The sequence below is a fragment of the Myiozetetes cayanensis genome, unplaced genomic scaffold, assembly GCF_022539395.1.
Source record: "Myiozetetes cayanensis isolate MyiCay16 unplaced genomic scaffold, myiCay2020 scf4, whole genome shotgun sequence".
Lineage (NCBI taxonomy): Eukaryota > Metazoa > Chordata > Aves > Passeriformes > Tyrannidae > Myiozetetes > Myiozetetes cayanensis.
In genome coordinates, this window is record NW_026087631.1 from 5,778,526 (window position 1) to 5,801,838 (window position 23,313).

A 23,313-nucleotide genomic window follows, 5' to 3' on the forward strand; every position below is an offset into this window, starting at 1 on the left:
TCATGAGCAGGGCTGGGACAGCCTCCCACTCACCCCAAATTGATGGCAAGACCCTGGGAGGCCCCACAACCAGGCCAGCTGACCCAAACTAACCCAGAGCCGTGTGATTCACAAATCATGCTGCAATCTCAGAGGTGGCATGACCAGCTGTGAACTGCTGCCTTTCCAGCACTTTTGCATCCAAAAGGCTAGGAAACCACAGGCTTTCAATGGTAGAAGGGGCTGACCAGAGGAAAGTGATTTCTTCAGAGTGAGATGTGCCACAAGCATATAAAAGCTATAGGCTGATGCAGAAGTAATTGGATCAAGTCCTACAGCCTGTGTGCTTTACCGGATGTCATCCTAAATGAGCTAATGGTCCCTGCTGACCTTTAAATCTAAGAAATGCTGACTGTTAAACTGCTTGATCATGGACTTTTGAGACAAAAATTTCTCCCTTTTGGTTTTAGACTGGTCCACAACACAGGATTCAGGCATTTTCCCACAGAAACAATTCCAACAGGGGCATCCTTCAATAAAATCACAGAATGTCTCTGGTCTTCTCCAACATCCCAGGGAGATTTTTATGGTTAAAAACTCCTTTTGGTGTTAGGGTTTGTTGGGTTTTTATAACTCAGAAGTAACTTGCAGAGCCTTTTTCAGGATCTCAGATTCCATTCTGAATGTTGGATGTCTCCTGCGATTTTTTGTAAAAGGTTGGCAGGAATTTTTTTGCCAGAGGAGGAGGATGTCAGTGCTGTGAAAGCAAAGAGACCTCTCTATAAAATGTGAGGGCTTAGACATGTGGCTGGCACACACCAGCTGATCCACAGCAAGCATTGCTGTGTGCCCTGCTACCTCACACACTTTTCCCCACCTACTCTCTTTGCTGGTGTCAAAGCCACCTCCTGCCCTTGCCAGAGAGTTGTGCAGGTGGTGCAGGGTTCAGACCTGCTCACCTTCTTGACAAAGTGAAAATGAGGCAACTGCGGGCTAGGAAAATGCTGGAAAAGCTACAACCAGCAGTGCCCTGCATAACCCAGAATTGCCCTCACACGTAAAACATCAAAGGAGACAGAACAAATCACAGTCAAATTGAAAAAGTTAAGTCCACTGAAACACACAAGAGTTGTTTTACCAGGGAGGCTGATTTTGGAAGAACAAAGCCGAAAATTAAATCAAACCTTCAGCCTCACTCCCTTGCTCATTTAGTCAAAATCAATAGTATTACCATTAAGGTGTTCAACACATCAGCTTCTTGGCTCCAGAGCAATTCTGGCAGGACTAGTAACCCTAAAGGGCAGCATCATGAAATTAAGAAAGGTAAACTGTTGAACGAAGACTAGAAATATATAGTAGAGAAAATAATGTCCTATCACTCCCCTGAGGAAGAAACAACCACCTATCTATTAACATGTTACTTTCGTCTCTAAATTTTATGGGATTCTGTAAAGTAAGTTAATTAATGTGGGTGTATTTTTTTTTTATGAACAGGGAAGGTGCAATATGTGCCGTTTGTAAGGAACCTGAATCCTCAAAAATATTCTTTCTCAGAATCATAGAGTGGCCTGGGTTGGAAGGCCTTAAAGATTCTGGTTCCAACTCCTTTCCCATGGGCAGGGACACCTTCCACTAGACTCTGTTGCTCAGGGCCCCATCCAACCTGGCCTTGAACACTTCCAGGGATGGAGCATCCACAGGCTCTATGGGCAACCTGTTCCAGTGCCTCACTACCCTAAAAGTAAAAAATTTCCTCCTAACATCTAATCTAAACCTACTCTCCTTCAGTTTAAAACCATTGCATCTTGTCCTATCACTACATGCTCTTAAAAAACAGTTTTTCTTCCTCATTTTTACAAGCCACCTTAAGGTACTGGAAAGGTGCGATGAGGTCTCGTTGGAGACTTCTTCAGGCTGAGCAATCCCCATTCTCCCAGCCTGTCTCCATAGGAGAGGTGCTCCAGCTCTAAGGTCATCTTTCTGGCCTCCTCTGGGCTCCCTCTAACAGGTCCTTGTCTTTCTTGTGCTGAGGACCCCAGAGCGGAATTCAGTAGTCCAGGTGGGGCCTCACAAGGGCAACACAGAGGGGGGAAAAATCACCTTCCTCGACATCCTGGCCACTCCTCTTTTGATGAAGCCAGGTTGTGGTTGGCTTTCTGGCCTGTTAGTGCACATTATTTGCTCATGTCCAGCCCTTTGTCCACAAGAACACCCAGGCCTTTCTCCTCAGTGAGAGGCTGCTCTTAGTGAGTACTCCTAGTCTGCCCTCATGTCTGGGATTTCCCTGACCCAGATGCAGCACCTGGCACTTGGGCTTATTGAATTTCATGAACTTCTCTTAGGCCCACTTCTCGAGTTTGTCCAGTCCCTCTGGATGGCCTCCCTTCCTTCTGTTGTGTCAGCTGCACTGCTCAGCTTCGTGTCATCTGCACACTTGCAGACACTGTCTGTGTCACTGATGAGGACACTGAAGAGCACTGGTCCCAGGACAGAGCCCTAAGGGCCACCAGTTGTCACCAGCTTCCACCTGGATATAGAGCCACTGACCACAACTCTCTGGCTGTGTTCATCCTTCCAATTTCTTATCAACTGAATAGTCCACGCATCAAATCCGTGTGTCTCCAGTTTGGAGATAAGCACGTGGTGCAGGACCATATCGAAGTCCCCTACAGGAGTCTAAATAGATGGCATCTGTCAGTCTTCTCATGTAGACCACTGCCATCACTCCATCATAGGCCATCAGATCGGTCAGGCACCATCTGGCCTTAGGAAACCATGCTGGTTGCCTTGGATCACCTCCTCGTCTTTTATGTGCCTCCTCTTCTAGGAGGATCTGCTCCATGATCTTCCCTGGCACAGAGGTGAGCTCACCGGTCTGTGGTTCCCTGGATCTTCCTTTTTCCCCTTTTTAAAACTGGGAGAGGCATTTCCCTTTTTCCAATCACCAGGAACTTTGACCTTCGATCTGTCTGATCACTATGACTTTTCAAACATGACAGAGAGTGGCTTGGCAACAACATCAGCCAGTTCCCTCAGGACCCTGGAATGCATGTCATCACGCCCCATGGACTGGAGGCTATTCAGCTTCATCAAGTGATCCCACACCTGCTCTTTGCTTATAGCAGGAGGGACTTCACTCCCCCCACACCCACACAGAGGATCAGGGACTTGATAGAAAGGGGGAAACCTGACTGCCAGTGAAGACTGAGGAAAAGAACTCGCTGAGTACCTCAGCCTTCTCTGTATCAGTCGTTACCAGTTCGCTCTTCTTGCATATCAGAGGGTTACACTCTCCTTGGCACCCACAGGTTTTCAGACAAGGTTTCTCTTGATCCCTCTCAGTCTGGGACTGAGAAAGGTTACAGCACAAAGCATGAATATGGGGATATAGAAAGAATGTCTCCTCTTGAACGTTTTTTTTTCACGCTGATTATTCCAAACTAATCAAAAGGTTGGACCAACATACATGTCCTAGACAAAATACATAGATTTCCTGAAATGCTGACATATCTGCCAGCCTAACACACTCTTCTGTGAGAGGAGCTCAGGGTTTACATTCTCTCCTGGTGGGGGGGTGGTGGACAATGTTTGTGTGTCACTGAGATGTTCTACGTCTCCAACTCATAAGTGGGACCCAGCAATTGTGTTGGAAGAAACGATGGAGACAAAGCCACACCAAGGTTCCTTTCTCCTAACTTGCACTGCCCAGACCAGTGCTAAGCTTCTCCAAGGTAAGGAAAAAAATGGGATAGCTTTACTGTACACTGATAATTAGAAGCAGAGACAATTGCCTAGGAAGTGCCTTAGATGCTATGATTATTGTGCACCTTCTTTAGTGTTCTTAGCCTCTAATACAGCTCTTAATCACATACCTTACAGGTCTTTCTATTTACTGTAGCTCTGTAACAGGCTGAGGGCTTCAATCCTTTTCCCCTAATCTCTTTTCTAGTTATGATGTTTCCTGAATGTAGCAGTTATTCCCTAGATTGTCTCCTTGAATTCAGCCTCATTATTTTATCATTTTGACAATGAACCGCATTTGCCATCTGACGGCTCCAATTCTCAAAATAATCCAAATCCCTTGGAAACTGGTTACACTGTTCCTTGCTATTTGTTCATCCTCTGCATCATCTGTAAACTTGGAGTTCTCCGGTCAGGTTGTGCTTTCCATTTTTTAGCTGGGGTAAATCTGGACCTTCTCCACTAAAGTCTGTGGAATTACTCCAGAGTGAGCAAAAGGAAACTAGAGCTGGATATTGCCTAGGTTTTCAACACCCTCATCCAAGTAATTTTATATTTATATATAGACACATGTTATGAACAACAGATGTCCTAAAGCTGACCTTGAGGACATTTTTCAGCTATTCTACTCCTATGCCCTTTTTCTAGTTTACACCCATTTTTCCTCAGTCCTCAGTGTTTGTCTGAAGTTAATTCAATATCAATTAACATGTTCTTACTGTTATGAATGAAGTTTTGGCAAAGTGAAGATACTTCCAGGTTTGCAGTACCTTTTTCCCCTTTTCATTTTCTTCATTTTTTTTTAATACCTTCCTTTGAATAAAATTTTTTTCTTTACCACAACAAGAAAAGCGTTGCTTATGTAGCAGACCACTAGGCATTCCTGGGGACAGTAGGTTTGCTGAGGTCTCTGGAATAAACAATAAAAAACTTGCAAAGTGCCTGAACTCATGGAGTTTGATACTCAACACCAATGTGGAGGATAAATGTAGTAGAACTGCTGACCTGTCACATAACTCTGCAATTTAGTCCTACAAAATTGCTTCCATTTCCCACACCTCAGGAACACCAGAGCACGCAGCAGAAAGCAAGACATTTTTGTCTCTACAACTCTTTCCCTTTCCATGCTATTTCTCTCTTGCTGGTGAATATTATTGCCTGTCACAATCACAGTTTTAAGCATAAAATCCCAAGGGCAGGCCAGACCACAGAGGAGAAGTATAAAGGCAGAGGCAATCTGCTATCAGGATGCTTATGTCAAACCCTGCTGCACACCTCGGAGCTGTCATATCATAACTGGATGATTTTCCTTCTTACACCTGTAGCCAAACTACCCTGTTCCTCTGTTTTGCATTTTACCCCTTAATTTCTGTCATGGCAGAATCAAGCTTTCCTCCAGCTTACAGCACCTAGTATTGTCTGACCTGTGGAAACAGGAGTAATATGATCCTGTAAGTCAAGACTGTCTCATAATGTGCACACACAAGGGAGTTCAAGTGGTTTTGGCATTACCTAACTCTGAAGTATTCAACTTTTACCTCTTATGTTCTCTTGGCAACATGTGGTGCAATTTATACATATATTTCTATGCAGTTTCCTAGGTTTTTTAACACAAGAAAATACAAATAGTGCCACGTGCAAATAAAACAGCCCACCCATGTGATCCACCAGGTTTTGAAATGCAAGAATCACCAGACATTTCTGGTGATTGGGCTAAAGGTCTAATGTCACCAGCTAGCCACTTAGTTGGATGGTTTGGCTCTGCAGACAAGCCTTATAGAAGAGAGGCACCACACTGAATCATAAATCAAACCATGTGGGAGAGGAAGTGTGCATTTTATGCCTGCTTAAATATGCAGGTTTAGGAGATCTGGCTTGAAAGTGAGCCTGAGAAATCACAGATTATATCTCTCCCCTTGAAGCACAAGTGATCGTATTCCTCCTCTGTGGTAAAAGATTTAAGTAGACTCTTGTCTTCTAGTCTGGATGCTGATTCTTCACTCCCTACAAATAATTGGGTAAGAAATACAGGGAGAACACCTCTCACAGGCAGAGTAAATGTGGGATGGCCTGAGTACCAGTTTGAGCATCTTGTCTAAAGACAGAAATTACTTAATGTCAGAAAAGACAAAAAAAGACCTCTCTTTCTGTGTTCTTCAGAATAACATAGCACAAGATCAGAGTAGCATGAAAAACCGGTGAGTTAAGAGCCAAAGAGAAATATGAATGTTTCCTTAACTTCAGGATGCATTTCCAGCTGATCTGCTGACAAAAGTTACTGGAGGCCTTCAAAATAATTGCAACTGATTTAAGGAGGATTAAAGGTTCTTCAGAGTGAAACAGAAAGTGTTTCCTTAGGACTCTGTACTCTCTGCCTGGCCTTCCCATGTCCAAAAATACTTTTTCAACAAGGGTTTATACCCTTATTGAAAGCAAACAAGCCTGTGACTCTTAATTCTGCACCCCACCTCAGCACATGTGGGAAACAGAGTGGAAACACACAGCCATCTTCTCACTGCTTCAGTGACAGATACCAGCTGAATGCACTGCTAGCAGGCTGGATCCCAGGCTAGCCTAGCCCTCAGGCTTCACTGTACAAGTGCCAGTGGTGAGGAAAACAGTAACAAAAGCATTGCCTCTCTCACTCCCCTGGCATGAAGCAATTCTCCCAGGACCTGAGCACCTCACTCTCATAAGGCTCATGAAATGCAAGAGCTGCTCTGCTGTCAGCAAATGCAATGAAATTCCAGTATTGTCTTCCTTGGTCAATGGCAATCCACTGAATGTTTAAAAATAACTCACAGTTTGTGTGCCTGGATTTCAAACAATGGCTCTGCAATGTCCTCTGGCATCAGTGAAATGTACACCCCAAAAGCTGTAGAGGAAGGTGTGGAGGGCACAATGATAAATGGGCATCCAACGCACTTTATGCTAATGGAAGGGAAAGATACGCCATGTTTTGTCCCTGGCTGGCTTTGTCTGTAGGATGAAGTACCTCCACTGTGCAAAGATGCTGAAATGGCAGGGTAGACACCTCAGAGCCCTAATCTCACATGCTCTGTGCCCCAAACCTGACGGTGCTCACAGAGCAGGGCTCAGAAACAGGTCACTGTGATCTGCCTTTCCCAGCTGCCCCTTACAGGGAGCGCACCCTCCCCACCTTCCCCAGACTGGATAACTCTGCTCTGCTGGAGCCCTCATCATCCCTGTGCTCTGAGCCATGGCATGTACAGAGTACCAGTGGGGGGAAAAAACGTTCAGAATATGTTTTCTGAAGTGACTGCTTCTGAACAGGAATTCAGCAAGGTAGGAGGTTGTCATGGTCCACTGAGCAGCCACCTGGAGGCACATCAGACACAAGGCAAAGTTGAACAACAAACCTTGTTCACGCACCTGGAATCATCTCCCTTGTTGAAACGGCCTCTATTGAATTTCAGAAGAACCTACCAGGATTCCTGATAAAACTGTCACCTCTGATTTTAATTAGTTTGCTTACTGCTTCCATCCAAACATGAAACCAATTGTTTTTATGGCAGCATAAGCAGCAGATGCAGCAAAGTGTGCCATGAAACACATGAATCAGGGAGAGTGGGACTCCTCGCAAAGTCAGGTAACAAGGAGACCAGAGGTGCCACATGAGTTTAAAGTTGCAGAGAAGTGGGAACTCAACACAGAAACTAAGGACAGTCAGTGGAAAGTTCTGAAATGTGCAGTCAAGTGCAGCACTGGCTGGTTGTTGGGGAATATATTGAGAAGTAACTAGTAGTAGCCTAATTCAATTACTGACAACCTTCCTCTTCATCATATAAATTTGTCCCCGAAGTAATCCAGTATTCTCACAATTTTCATAAAAGATGTTATGAAAATCATAATCCTTAACATAGATTTTTCAGAGAATATGCCTGCATGCCTTATGGACCTAAGATCAGGGAGAAGACACAGTTTGATGAAAGCAGCTCAAAATTGTACATTTCTGAGGTCTGTGTGCAGTTAATGTCTTAAGTCTCAGAAGTATCTGCAGTCCGATATGTAAAAATATGAGATGCATTAATTTGGCTAAAGCTAACATAAGGTAATCATAGTACAGAAGTGACCTTAGGGAAAAAAGCAGCATAATTTATGTCCATTTCAATTCCACATGGAATGGATGCTCTCACTAGTGTTTGATTTAGGATCTGTTGAGTTGCTCATTGAGAAGACTAACCTTTAACTCCTTCTATAATAGCTATTCTGGGCTCTTATGTTCCCAACAGCAAAATTCATTTCCCACCCTCAGGCCAAAAAAATCATTCCAAAGAATGTAGCTGAGACATGCTGATGTTTACTTTCTCTGTATGTGTACACACGCACACCTGTGCATGAATATATTTGGAAGTTTCTTGATAAGGACACACCTTTGCTAGGATTACATTGATGCTATAAATTTATATTAATGCCACCATAAACCTCAGCAATGTTTCTCTGGATTTATTCTCCTGTAAAAGAGAGCAGAATCTCACCCTCTCCCTTGGCTGATTAGAAATGTCACTCGTCCTGATGTCATATCGAGTCTGTGTTCACAGCCCCTGAGCTACACAAATTCATTTCACATCAGTTTCAGATTGAGAGGTTTTTGTTAATTAAATTAATTTTCTTAAATTTACTGGAGAATGAGTTGTTTGGTTTGTTTGTGTTTTTTTAAAACCTGTATGTATACTTTTAAAAGATATTTTAAAAGACTGTTTCTGGTAAAATTGATTTTGGTTAAACAATCTACCATATCTATATATTCTGCAATAAAAATCTGACTGTAAATACTTTGACTGAAATTGTTTTGAAGAAACACTTACAAGCTCTTTTCCACTGCATCTATTAAAAATCTGTCTTATTCTTTTTAGGGGGGGTTTACTGCTTTTACAAATAAAAGACCTTATTTATATGTATAGTTATGTATGTGTACAGTATTTCCAGAGAAAATGCACTTGCAAACGCATTGATCTAAAAAAGAGCTTCTTTTCCTCGTTATAATCCTAATTCTTCAAAACAGAAGTGCATGCCTGCGTTGAGTTATCCAAGAACAATTCTTGTTCTTTAGACTCTCACTGTCAAGCATAAAGAAATTTTACTCGAGTTCAGCGTGAGCTTAAATAAACGAAATAAAGGAAATTACTTTAGAAAAGCAGTGCAGCACCCTCTAGTGTGGACACATTTTAGATTAGTGAATAATATGGCTCTATGAATACCTGATTAACTCAGTACTGACCCAGCAGTCAGCCCAGTGTCTGATTCAGACTCTGCCACTAGACTTCTGATTGGCCTTGGGAAATTTGGTTCACTTGTGTTAGTTTCTTCACCTGTAAAGAAAACCCAGAAACTAGTTACCCATTTTAAAATACCTTACAGTGGGAAGTTCCTCCTGTACAAAAGGTGGGCTGGTATTGTAATTATAACCACGTGATGATGACTAGAGTGCCCTCTCTACCTCCAGAAAAAGTACTGTGCAGTGTTGGGAGTAGAGAAGCTCTCCTGTGTGGTGCCAGGCAAAGTTCTTCTCTTTTCTTTCACAGTATGATCTGCACCAGCAAAGCCATGCTTTGTGTACTGGGAATCATAAGATCTACTGTCAGGTTTTCAAAACTCCTCAATAACGGGCTTGTACGTCTACCTCTGGAAAAGTCTGCTGCACATTGGCTCGGCTAAACCAGGATACCACTCTCTCACATTAATAAATTCCACTGTTTTGCCTTTTACTTTGCAACTTACTAAAAGAACAGAACTTGCTTGGGGAAGTTAAACCAGGAAGAAGGATAGAGATTCGGTTCCCATAGGATCTTCCAATGAGGTAAAGAGGTCTTCAAAATGTAACGCTTAAATATAAAAAGTACCTTCTGAGAAGCCGCTCTTTCAACTCTAGTTTGTGCTGCACTTTGTCATTCTCCAGCACATTCCTGCTGGTGATCACTGAGCATAGCGGCTGCCAAAAGCTGGAGATAGTCAGAGGTGCCAAAGGAAGCACTTTCTAACAGCTTGAGTACACTGGAAATGATGAGGGGGAAAGAAAGATCAGTGTGCAGATCCCTTTACTTAGAGTAACCTCCTTCCTGGAGTTTATCTGGGGCTGCAGTCATGCAGGTATCCGTGATACACATATACATGTGTATATATTCTTTTCAAGTCATATTACCATTCCACTGCACGGCCAGATACATAAATCCCAGGTGGAATTAGATGGGTTATCTACTTGTTGACACTGTATTAGGGGACTGTGTTGCCGGACTGGAGCTGCAGCAAGAACTTCTTTGACAGAACTTGCTGGGAACAAACCACAAAATCTTAAATGTCTCTGACTCAAGCAGGAAGTGACAAAATCATTAAGGTAATTGAGGGCCTGTCTAGGCTGGACAGATATGGTGCAGACAAGGAAGCAAGTGCCAACACGCTCAGAGAGTTGAGATGCACTGCTGCCACCTCTACAGTTGGTTTTCCCATTGCTCAAGCACATGCACGAAGACCTGGTTCAGGCCAATGTTTTTCTATTTAAACAAGGATTTTACTATTTTTGGGGGTTGTATAAACTTTTCTTCCTGCCTCCTAGCCACGTTCTTCTCTCCTTGCCCACAGCAGTTACACCAGTCACAAGGCACTTTCCTTTTTCAGTTGTTTATAGCCATTACGAGCAAAAAAAGAGAAAATTATCTATAAAACTAGAGCTGAGGGTGGCAGCCTTTTGTTTTCTCCCCCTCCTACTGGAGTAAGATCCAAGGCATAAAGTCAGGAGAGAGGAGTCTCTTTACCTGTGAGAGACAGGAACTGGGACATAAAAAATCTTCAGGCATTTCTTAGCACTGCCTCCTGCTTTTGGGTCTGCAATGATCATACTTCAAATTAGAAATATGTGATTTCAAAAAGAGATGGGAAAAGATGTTTCCTCTGTCTCATAATCATCAGTCTTCAAAGCCAAGATTCAGATTTTCAGTAGGATTAAGTTAACACATGCTGCTCTCTAACAGGCAGGAAGGAGAGACAAAATTGTGAAAAGTAGTAAGATTAGACATGTGCTGGAAGGAGACAGAAAATTCTAGAGGATCCCAAACAATATATTACTAGTTTTGATACCAGTTAAATCTTTCTTCTTTTATTTTTAAACTGTGTTCTTGGAACATCAGGAACTTATACTGGGATCAAGTCCTTCACTGGTGGGACCAGGGTTGGAACATCACTGCACTGCTGGCAGGAGGACTTGCACAACTTACTAATACGTGGTCATAAAAACTACTGACATGAAAGTGACAGCCAGAGATTAGGAACAACCTTGGACCTATTTATCCCAACTCTCCATTATATTTTGCTTATTTTGTTCTGTTACGAGCAGAATTGATGGATCCTGATCCTGCAAGTATGTAACATTCCAATTATCCTTGACCCTGCTTTGGATCAGTTTGCAGAGTCAGGGTAGCACTGTGTGTGCAGAAAAATGTCCAAAATGGCTTATGTGTGTGGCATAAGAGGATATTTTTCTTAACATACTGCAAGACTTCCCTTAATAAATTTTTAAGTATTATTATGTCTGTCTTCCAGTATCATGCTGTCAGTATAGCTGCACTTAAATCTGTCTGGGGGCCAGACCTGCTGCTTGGCAGTGTGTCCACAACAAAGGGAATGTATATACTCCCCAGCTATCACAGAGCTGGATATGTTATTGTTCTGTCCATGCCCACCATCTGGGAACAAGCCCTTTCTGAGCAACATCACACTAAAGCCACATATAGTCTAGGTTTTAGACGTGGGATTTTATCTTTTTCAAGCTAATCGACATATTTCATAAAGCTAGGGAAAGCAAACGGCATGGACCTGAGATTGTGCCAATTTCAGCTTCAACAGAGCACCCTGGAAAATCCAAGCAATTGGTAGCTGGATTTGGAGGAGGGTCTTACTGATCTACTGAGCTACATTTACACATTTTACAGCCAAGGTCGTGCATCCAATAGGACGGAAAACAGTTTTTGTTTCTAATGTAATGGTGTGGAAAACACAGCAGCAGTTAAATGCTGCTCTGTGTGCACCCCACTGCAGCACTGGGGAAAAAAAGAAAAGCTGCAGACAGAGAATCTGAAATGAGATCAACAAAATGCACATTGGATAGTGGGTATTTTCTCATATGCAGCAAAGTGAATTATTTCTGTGTTGGCTCTGTGACATGCTTAACGAAGAGAGAAAAGCACCAGGCAGGAATATTTCTGTGCTTCTATGGCCTTGTTGCACAGAACTGGACCACAGAGAGGTCCAGATGAATCAAGTCCAGCAGGCTCTGGTTCTTTTGATGATACAAGGATAATGTACAGTTAGCTTGGTGTGTCTGGGCTTAGATGCTGCTTGGGAGAGTTTTCTACCAGTCTGTGCCCTCCTGCTTCTCAAACAGCTGTGCCCACATCAGCCCACACTGGGCTCCACCTGTGGATTCCACAGACCCCGCTCACATCCAAGAGCTGTGCAGAAGCATCCCAAAGGAGGATGGAGCATGGAAACCCAGACAAAATATTGGGCATCACTCCCCTGAAGGGAAAGAATTAATACTCTGACGGATGGCAAGATAGGGAAATGTCAGAAATTTCATCATCTGTGCTAGCAGGAATTTTATATGCCTTTCTAGCACTGAGATTCATTTTGGGGAGGACACTGGAGGTGTCCAGATGGCACTGAGGATAAGAAACACTCACAAGGCAGGTGCTTTCACCAGCCCTGATCCTCGTTATGCTCTCTGAGCAGATATCAGAGTGATTCTATGCATTGCTGTTACTCAGAGCAAGTGCCAGGACAGTAGTGCACCAGCTGCACCTCTTTTCTGGGTATTCTCCACATTTAGGCTTTTCTACCATCATTTACATCTTGTATGAGCCAGATTCAGAAGGAGATTTCACAGTCTCATGATAGCTATGTGCTTACTGAACAGCACTGTGTTGGCAGTCTTAAATGAAAAAAAAAAAAGGGGAAAAAAAAAGGCATGTTATTTCTGGTTGTGAGAAACTGGGAAAGTTTCTTAAAATCATCTCTTTTGGAATGCTGTCAAATCATTTCTGTATCAAAGTTTATCAAATCACCTAGGCTGGCAGAACAACATGCCTCACAGTGCTCCCTCAGTGAGATAGGATTTGGCGGCAGCATTTGCAGCAAGCTGCCTTTCACTGCCCTCCACACTCTGGTTAAACAGAAAATGCAGAATGATCAGTTGTAATTGGCATTCCTGATTTTAAAATGCTTGCACTGGCAATTTGGGAGGAGGCCTGGCAAACATGACATACCTACAGTGGAAACTAAATGAAAGTTCAGGAGCAAACTTCATTCACAAAAATATCTCAGCAATGCCCATTTATGCCAAAGTGATGTGGAAGACTAAGAAGATATCACTGTTGAATCATGTGTGCAAGCACTAACTCGTGGTGATACCATGCAGCTAGTGGACTAGGGTGGCCTGCTTCCAGAGATACAGGTATATCAAGATATATAGTTTTTCCATTGGGATGAACTTTTCCCAAAGTTTTTCCATTGGGATAAACTTGTGCAGGCAAATCCTGTGTGACAGGTTGGTGCACTGGTGCAGGATTCTCTTGATTCTTTCACATGTCTAAAATGTATTCTGCTTAAATTGAAAGCAAACAAGAAACCCAGAACAGAATAATACCATAAAACATTCTGCTCTGGTGTACTGTGTTCATTCTAGATTTTCTCACCTACGATTTCATCCACATAATATCTTAGTATTCTGCAGGTAGCAATTAACCTTTATTCAATAATCTCATTTATCACATGAGGTTTCCCAGGAAACAGCCCAGTCTCAGAGGAGTCCATTCTGATGCTCACTGTTTCCTTGCTTAAGTAAGGCTAAAACTTTTAAAGGGTTTAAAGAATTTGCTTATACTTTATTACCATCAAAGAGAAAGATCTCTTACAGCATGAATATGTACCATCAGGAAATAACGCTAACAACAAGAATTTAATTTACTGAATTAATGTTTCTTTCTAGTCCCAACATGACACACACCCTGCAAATAGACAGACCTGAAGCTTTCCTAGAGAGGCAAGTGAACCGACTGGGCAAGCACAGAGAGGCAAAGCAGCTTCCTGAGCTTGCACAGCAGGTAAATGGCAAAGGAGGTGGAGAACCAAGGCACCTTTACTCTCAGGTGAGTGCCACCCCCATCAAATCGCGCACTGTTTCAAATTAAACTCCTCACACTTCTCAGTCCTTTGGACCAGAAGGCCTCTCTCAAGCTGGAACGTCAACCAAGCAAAATAAAGTCAGGTTCAGAAAAAGTAAGTAGAAGGAAAAACATTATTCTGGTTTCTTGGGAGAAAAATAGTGTATGGACCACAATCTCACCAAAGCTGTGGCTAATTAAGATAGGTCTGAAGACTGATCATTTAGCATGGAATATGTGTTTCTGAACATCCTAACCTTTGACTAAGTTATAAAAAAAGGAGAGAGAAAAAATTATCAAGGGAGTGTGCAAGATGATGGAAAGAGTGTATTTTCCATTGAATTATTTCAGTGGAGTCCTGGCCAAGTGAATGGTTTCTTTTTCAGAGTTGTGAACTGCGGAGAGGATTTCTTTGGACAACTCATCCTTTTTGTTTGCTCTTGTGCTTAGTGTTTTCAGATGGACTTACTTTAGATTAACTCCTTTTTTTCCTCCCTGTGTGTGACCTTCAGAGACATGGAGATTATTTTTTCTTTCATGTCCCAGCAATACTCTGAACTTGCTGTGTGGTGTTCCCCAGTCTGATTGGCATTGAAAACAAGCCAAAGAAAAATGGTTGTGGATTAAAATGCCAGCCTTTGTACCACTGGAAGGAGGCTGGGTAATGCACTGTCAGACAAAGTCTTTATACTAATGATGTCAGCTGTGAAAATTCAGTGCCCACATGCAAAAGCACTTCCTTTCCACGGGGCTATATGAGTTCAAACCTCAGCATTTTTGCCCTGGTGTGTGACCGTCTCCCTGAAAGAAGAGACGGTTGCTGGGCAAAGAGCCAGACCTCCCTACACGGCGAGATATCCATGCATGATCTGCCTACACCTTCTGGAGATGGGGACTTGGGATCCTGCACCCACACAACCCATGCCTCCTGCACACTGAGGCGTCTTTGTGCCCTGCCCTCGCCCTGGCACAGCCTGGTCCACTGAAAGCTCCCTGAAGCTGGCAAAGTAGCTGACACAATGGCAGTCATCCCACTTCTCCCCTGCTCAGACTGGCAGAGGGGAGAAAGAAAAAGGCTGGGTCTCACATTCTGAGTTATGGCCATACCACCTGTGCATATAGTCACAACTAGGTGGGGCCATTGGCTGCTGGCTGATTTTGACTCACCTCTGGAGCGGAAAGCAATCAAGGAAAAAGCAGCCTAGCCTAAGTACTATCCTGAAAGAGAAAGGTATAAAGCAGGCAGTGCTTGAGGTAAGAAGACTAAAATTCTGCCAGTGCCTAAGCAGAGCTGATGCCAAGCACTCAAACCTCCCCATCACCTTCCTGCTGCCTTCTTCACAGCCACAAGACACCCCTCTGTATTTAGAGGGCACGGTGCAGTCATTCACTGTAGCAGTGAAAAGCTGCTTCTGTGTGCAGAGCTGTCTGACTGCTGGAGGCTCAGCCCCAGCGAGTTTGGCTGTTCTCAGCCTGGCCCTGGCAGCTTGACTTGCTGCAGTGCATGCTGAAGGAAATGCAAGCTAATCCTTTGAACAGAAGGAAACCGCTGCCTCATCACAGACCTTTGATCTCAACCCTCTACTTTATTCACCTCAAAGCTATTTCCGGATTATATGTGGGCACTGAAGCCTCACTTTTTAAATTAAACATTCTTCTTTCTCTCTTTTTTTTTTTTTAAAAAGGAGAGAGACATTTAATTTCTTATATTAATTTTTCCAATAAAGCACACAGTACTTCTCGGATGATTAAAGGCCATACTGCTCTTTGGCAGATATCACTGCTCTGTAATTCCAACCTACTCACATCCCTCAGCTCTCCTTCTAAAATGCCAAGATTTCCCTTCCTTGCCAAATGATGAAAAGGTGGTTTTAAAATAATTGCAAGTACAAAAATGGCAAGTAGGAAAAAAAAAACTTATTGGTCAGAAAAACCACCTGTGACTAGTGCAGCACCATATACCCCAGAAGAGGTTTAGGGTCTGTTTTTGGAGGGATCCAAATTGGGGTCTTCTTCAGAAGTTCACCTGTGAAACAATGAAATCAGCACACTGTTTCAGCTCTCAGAACTTCACAAAACAGAGCTTTTTGCAAGAGTACTTGTGTAACAGAGGGGAGATGGCGTCCTGGATGGTGCATGCTGAACATCTGTCCTGTAAGGCTCCACGTTAGTCCCGCTCCCCTCAAAGGAGCTAACAGGTGGCAGAGTAAAGACAGCAGTCATGTCAAAGTCAAGGAGTGGCAGAGGTTTCCTATGGTACAAAAAGTTTTGGAGTCCCTGTCTGAAGGAAGAAAAAGCATGCCACTTGTCTCATACTCACCTCCGGGAGTTCTGGACTAGCTTTGTCTCCATATTATTTAACGTCATTGCTACTTTGCTTCCCAAAGTTCCAAGATTTTCTGATGACTTGCTTGACTTCAAGATTTCCTCTGTAATCTGAGAAACACAGCAGGATAGCATCAGAAACCAGGTATGAGGGGGCTATCTGTTCAAAGGCCATCTCAGTGGCATGAGATGAACGCAAAGGGATTTGTCTGCTGTAGACAAAAAAGAAAGTGTTGCTGGGAGATCTCACTCACCCTGACACAGAACACAAGGACTTTCCACTGAGAGGTGCGCTGGACAGTGGAAGAAGGCCACAGACCAGAACTATGTGCCAGTGGAGATTAAACACCTGATCAGCCAGACCAGGGCTCCAAGGAACACACCAAGGGTACCTGGACATCCATGCCGGCAACATCCAGCCCAAATTCTTCCTCCTGCTCCAGCTTTGAAAAGGGAAGCAGAAAATGGGGGAACTTATCTGAGTTCCCGTGCAATGAGATGGTGAGGTGATGGGCTTTCTCCTCCAAAACAGCAGTGACAGGGTGCTCAGAGGAGAAAAAAAAGAGTCTCCCAAAAAGTCTGAAGTAGGGATCACTACAGGCAACATCTCCCTGAAGGACCTGATTGTTTTTGATTCTTGTGGGAGGAAGCAGAGACAGAAACCTGACCTTACTCATGAGTAGAAACATGTTTTATCACTCACAGTATCAGTTCTTGGTTTATCAGCATTAGAGTGCATCACCCTCTGACTGAGGACAGCCTAAATAAAAGCATTGGCAGGGTCCAAAGCAGCCTTTTAATTTCAATAATGTAATATCTATTTTATAATAAGATGATTTATTATTATCTCTACAGTTACACACCCCATTATTCTTTTGAACTTAAATGATATTTAACTTCAAAGGCAGTCTCAGTCATCTGCTCTGAATCTGTTTACATACAACTAAATTTTAACCAATAATGCCATTGTTAACCAAAAAAACAGGGAATAACCTTCTAGTCTGACAGTTTTACTTTTCTGTAGGAAAGAGAATGAGAGAAAAAGAGGAAAATATTTGCAAACTCTGGATGATAGTCCAGAATGAATGTCAGGAATCTCCCAGCATCCACAACAAAAAGATACTAAGTGGTTTTTTCTTTATTTCCTCCCCCATTTCACCCTCCAAAAGGCTACATTAAAATAGGCATTTTTTATCAAAGCTTTTGGGGTTTTCCAGCACACTGGGATCAATACTTCCTCTCCAAATACTTGGCAAATGAGTCACTGATCAAATGTCAGCCACAATTTATTCATTGTGCAGTGTTCTGATCTCAATGCAAGGCCTCCACTGTGAATATTCCTAGACTTACTAAGAGCCTATTCTGATATTTCTCCATCTCTAAATTGCTTTTGTTCTTGAATGTCACCAGAGCATCTTAGTGGACACATGCAGTCAAAGCAGTTTTCTTAAGACAGCCAGTTGTTTACTAAATAATTCATCAGCTGCACAAAAGCCAAAAAGGGGCAGAAAAGCTCCAGAAAGAAAGAGCACTCCCACGCAAATCAATGTTGCTCATACCCTTCGGTTTCTGGAGGCAGCTTTGCACAAAGCTTGCAGAGCACACACTATGCTCGGCAGCCCTGGGCACACACGGTGGGCTGGAGGGATGGACTGCTGTTTGCAGCCAAGTGAGTGGCACAGCTGACAGTGGCCAAGCTGCAGACCTCCTTGCTGTGGGATACCGGTTGCTAACTGCTGATGTCACTTCCACATCCCTGTCAGCTCTCCACAGCATCCCTTCCCCTCAGCACGCTGTGCGGAGCCCCCTTCCCGCTGTCCCACCCCAACCTGCTGCCACCACAGCACTGCGTTTTGAGGCTCTGAGGGCAAGGAATAATTTTCTCCCCTGGGGACAGCCAAATGCAAATTTTCTGCAGATGCCAAGCGCCTTGGTTCCTTGTCCTTGGTCAACCTCTTTTTGGCCAGGGTGGAAGAAGCAAGAACTGGAATAAGCTGTGCCAGGAAAAGAGCTGATATCCTCCATGGTGGAGAAGTGGGAGACTGACTGGAAACCCTGCCTAACAGAACATACTTCTGTGTCCTCCCACAACCTGGACACATCTGGGGACATCTGGCTGTCTGTTCCTGGAAAACCAAACCGTTCCTTGAGCAATGGAAAGAACGAGGCACATTTTCCAGTATGTCTCCTATGTGGGTTCAGTTACTCCTTACATAAGCCCTCTTCTCAGCAGGAGAGTGAGCAGAGACTTCTCCATCCCCCTCCTAGGACTGAGGAATACAGTTTTCACCAAGATCTCTCCTCCTCTGTCAAAATAGGTTATAACTGGCGAACATATTTAAAACATGTTTGGACTGCTGGGGCACACACACTGTTATTTCACAACCTTCATTTTCTGGAAAAATTGGTTTGAAAATTTCTCTCTGCTCCTAAGCAAGCAGAATGTGTTCATCTCCCTCTCTTCACCTTCATGGTCATATCTGGCTGTGCACTTTTTTCATTCAGTTTTTTAATTTACTACTCTGAATTTAATTGAAAGAATTAGTGTTACTAAAATTACACACACGGTGGTATTTGGAGCTGTAATTGCATTAAAAGAAAATGTGCAATTTTCTGTTGCAAGGAATGGGGATGTGGGAGTGGAGAGGAAGAGCAAAACCACTCCAAAGATTACTACTAATAGAAGTAAATCTGGCTTTGATTTAGCCAGCATCAGCCCGATGTATTTTTAGATTTTTTAATTACATATATCATAGCCTGAAACACATTCCTAATACTGCTTTGGAATTTGAATCACTGCCTTACTTTTTTTTTTTTTTTTTAATCTGTTTCAAGTCTGAGCACTTAAAAAAAATTAAAGAAAAAAAAAAACTAGGTAATGGTGTGTCCGGAAGAAGGAGGTATCAGTTTTCTATGCTATTGAGCTGCAGAGGTAACAAAGGACTGCCATTCAACACATTAAGGAATTAAATTTGGACTGGCAGTTTGGACTGGATTTTTCTGCTGCACTCAGCACTTTCCTGTACCAGGATTTGTTCTGGAACAGCTACCCCTGACGGTCCATTCTATGGCAGCGCTTGCTCCAGAGCAGATTAGATTAAATTAGTATACTTAGGCCAGCGTGAGAATGGCTCATGCACAAGGAGTGAACCACAAATCACTCTTTCTCTTTATGTTAATCCCATAATATTAAACAAATTAATGTCCCTTTGCAGACAAACATTTGTTCTTTGTCGGCACAGGAGCATTTGAGGAAATTAATTCAAAATAACTTTGAAAAGAGATTTGTTAAATTCCTCTAAAGCCCTATGACCTCAATTTAGTTTAATTGGGCATTAATTCCTTTAACTCAATTCTTGTCCTAAGTCAATTAAACTCAGCAGAATTGTGACCCTTTCAGCTCTGAAAGTCCTCACTGTGCTCTTGGCAGTTCAATTACTGCAAGGGAAATGTACACCTTTTGTTACATTCGGATTATTTTTCCTCACTGTCCTGTGCTGACAAGTCTTTTGTGATGCCCCAACAAGACCAAAGTCCCCCTGACTTGCAGAGGTCATAGGGATTTGACTTTAGATCTATAGCTCCCACCCTTGCTACTTACTCTCCAGTGCTCCAGCCTTCCTCCCAGTACTGGGCCCAGTACCACAGAGCACTTGGGGGTGCAAGAGTTGTCTCTTCTGTGTAGACCTTACACCACCCTGAGCTTACATGAGAATACTCAGACTAACTCAGTAGGGTTATTTTTGCCCTGGATACGTGGCACAGTTCATGCTGCCAGCGGACCCTTTTCTGCTCAGACAGTCCTTTTCCACTCTTGGACAGCTAACTGGGTACTTTGCACAGGGAAGGTCTTGGCGACCTCTTGATGCATCCTTGTTCATTATAGTGGCATGGCTACTTCTACTAGCAAACCAGTCCTGAGAAATACTGCAGTGAAAGCCACAGTGTTTATGTAATCTCGAAATGGGAGACACTCTCCACACACAGGCAGGCTGCAGAGACAGAGTCCTGACTTGGAGAGCCTCTCTGAGATCAGGTCACATCTGTGCAGCAGATAAGAGCACCGTGGGGAAGCCCAGGAGCCAGTAGCAGTTGTCAAAGAATGAAAACTGGCCACTTAGCATCACAAAAGGGAGGTTAACTTGCCGTTGCTGTGTAATATTATAAAAGTGTGTCTCTCTTAGGAATGCCCAAGAGAAGAAAGCTTTTTTTGCGAGATACATTTCCACCCCAAGAAGCATGGACCCAACACAGAGGCATTACAGCCTTGCTATTCTTTGCCTTTGAGACTTCTTTGGTGTCCAGAAAGGCACAGGTTCACCAGAGAAATCTGTACCATTGTGTTGGGTTTGCATGGCAAGGTTTTGCTAGTGGGGGAGCTACAGAGATGGCTTCTGTGAGAAGATGACAAAAGCTGCCTCTATGTCCCACAGAGCCAGTGCCAGCCAGCTCCAAGACGAACCCACTTCTAGCCAAGGCTGAGCCCACCAGCAACAGTGGTAGTACCTCTGGGATAATGTATTTAAGCAGGAGGAGGGAAACAACTGGGCAACAGCGATTGCAGATGGAGAGGGGAGTGAGAGTATGTGAGAGAAACAGCCCTCCAGACACCGAGGCCAGTGGAGAAGGAGGGGCAGGAGGTGCTCCAGACACCAGAGCAGAGATTCCCCTGCAGCCTGCAGTGAACACCATGGTGAGGGAGTTGTCCTCCTGTAGCCCATGGGAGTCCACAGTGGAGCAGAGATCGTCCTGCAGCCTGTGGAGGACCCCACGCTGGAGCAGATGGATGCTGGGAAGTTGTGACCTCCTGGGAAGCCCACACTGGAGCAAGTTTGGTGCCAGGACTTGTGACCCCATGGGGGACCCACGCTGGAGCAGTTCATGAAGGACTGCAGTCCGTGGGAAAGGCCCATGTTGGAAAAGTTCATGGAAGATTGTCTCCCATGGGAGAGACCCCACACTGGAGCAGGAGAAAACCATGAGGAGTCCTGCCTGAGGAGGAAGGAGCAGCAGAAACAACATGTCATGAATTGGCCACAGCCCCCATTCCCTGTCCCCCTGCACCACTGGGGAGGTGTAGAGTGAGGTAGATGATTCGTGAGTAAAGTTGAGCCTGAGAAAAACGGAGGGCTGGAGGGAGGTGTTTTAAGGTTTGGTGGTTTTTTCTCATTACCCTACTCTGATTTGATTGGTAATACATTAACATAATTTCCCCAAGTCTGTTCTGTTCTGCCCATGACAGTAACTGATGAATGTTCTTTTCCTGTCCTTATCTTGATCCATGATATTTTCATTATATTTTCTCTCCCCTGTCCCATTGAGGAGGGGGATAGAGCTCCTGATAGAGCAGCTCTGGTGGGTACTTGGTATCCAGCCAGGATCAACCCACTATAATCCCACTGCAAAAAGCAGTTCAACAAACATGGAAACACACAAAGCACACAAGCTACACAGAACAGCTGAGCCATTCAAGGAGTGAGCAATTAAAATTACTCCTTTTCTATCTGCTCTCAGTGCTGTTTTTTTCTCTAGCACCTTGTGGAAGTTTGGCAGATCTGCTGTAGAACTAGAAGATAAAAGGCAGCAGAGACATTTTGCTAAGAGCTTCCTATAAAATTCTCATTAATCAACCAGCAATTCTGCATTTAAAACCCATCCAGCAAAATGTCTGCCGTTTTTTTGTCTCATGATGAAAGGCAGACAATAGTAATACTTTTTCCTCTTTCCAGAAAGGAAGTGGGAGGAGGGTTGGCATAGATGTGAGCAAGAGAACAGTGGCTGGTGGAACATGTTACGGTGTCCTTTACAAGTATAAAGAAAGGTCATTTTCCTGCTGGCTGTCACAGAGACTAACCAGACCAGCAGCTGTATTGGTAAGCACAGATCTAAAGACGGCAAGGTCTTGCATTAACTGGTGACACTCTGTTTCACTTGCATTGCAGTTTCAAGGCTTGCTTAATTAAAGGGGAAAATATTCTGAGGAATATGCAACAATTGTAAGAGCATCCAGGATGTGCAAGGCACTTCCTACCCAGACAAGGCAGAGTTTTGCATAACCAGCTCCCATTCCAGGCTGTCCTGTAAGCATGCCACTGCCCCCCATATTTGCAGCTATGCACCATTACCTTTCTCCAGCAGCTGCCTTACATGGCTTTCCAACCTGATCAGCATATGCACAGTGTCTGTTTGACTTGTAGATTCACAGGGACATGCTGGGGGCAACTGAATTGGAGGGATGGAAATTAATAGAGGAGAGCACCAGGAGGAGTCTGGGTATGAATCAGCCTGACAGCTGTGGATTTTAAGGCGTATAAAGGATTAAAATCTGAGGTTGATCATGGGTACTTGGGAAGAGGCAACTGGGATACCCCCAGACACTTGAAAGAGGTGAAATATCCTAACTCAGGTTAGCTGTGACCTGCTTGCATCATTGGAAAATTTACCTCTGCCTGCTTGTGATACTACACGGTGTGAAGTGAGCTGTTTACATCCAAGACAACATGCTAGGAGAAGTCAGTAATTCATTATAGAGATCACCTATCACATGTAGTTGTCCTGCTAGACTCACCTGTGTTTTCAAGACTATCATGTTCCCACTCCTTCCTTGTCTCCACTGCTTCTCCAGGATCTTGGCTGTTTTTTATTTTCCTTACAATTTTGTGTTCTCAGGCAAGGGTTTTCCTCCTGCAGTGAAAGGTGTTGCCACTTGCAGCACTGTGAATGTCTGTGGAGTAGAAGACAGTAAACAGCAGAGTGCAAAGGTGCCCTTTGGTTGAACTGACAGCTCAGAAATCTGAGCTGAAGTGAGTTTCTGCCAGGTTTACAAGCAAGGGGATCAGCCCAAGGAGAGTACTTGGTTTAGATATATATCTCCAAAGAACAACAAACCCAAAGGAGTAATTATCCCTCTCACAGAACACAGGGGTAGAATACTCTATTGCATCAAGTCCAGTGAGATTCAAGTTGGATTAAGCCTAGTTTCCCTAGTTTGCCTTTCTTCCAGCATTTTTCTGCTGCATTTCTTCTTCTCAAGCAGTGACGGCTTTCCCAAGAGCAGACCTAAGATCTCATGGAAAACCACAAGCACACTTCT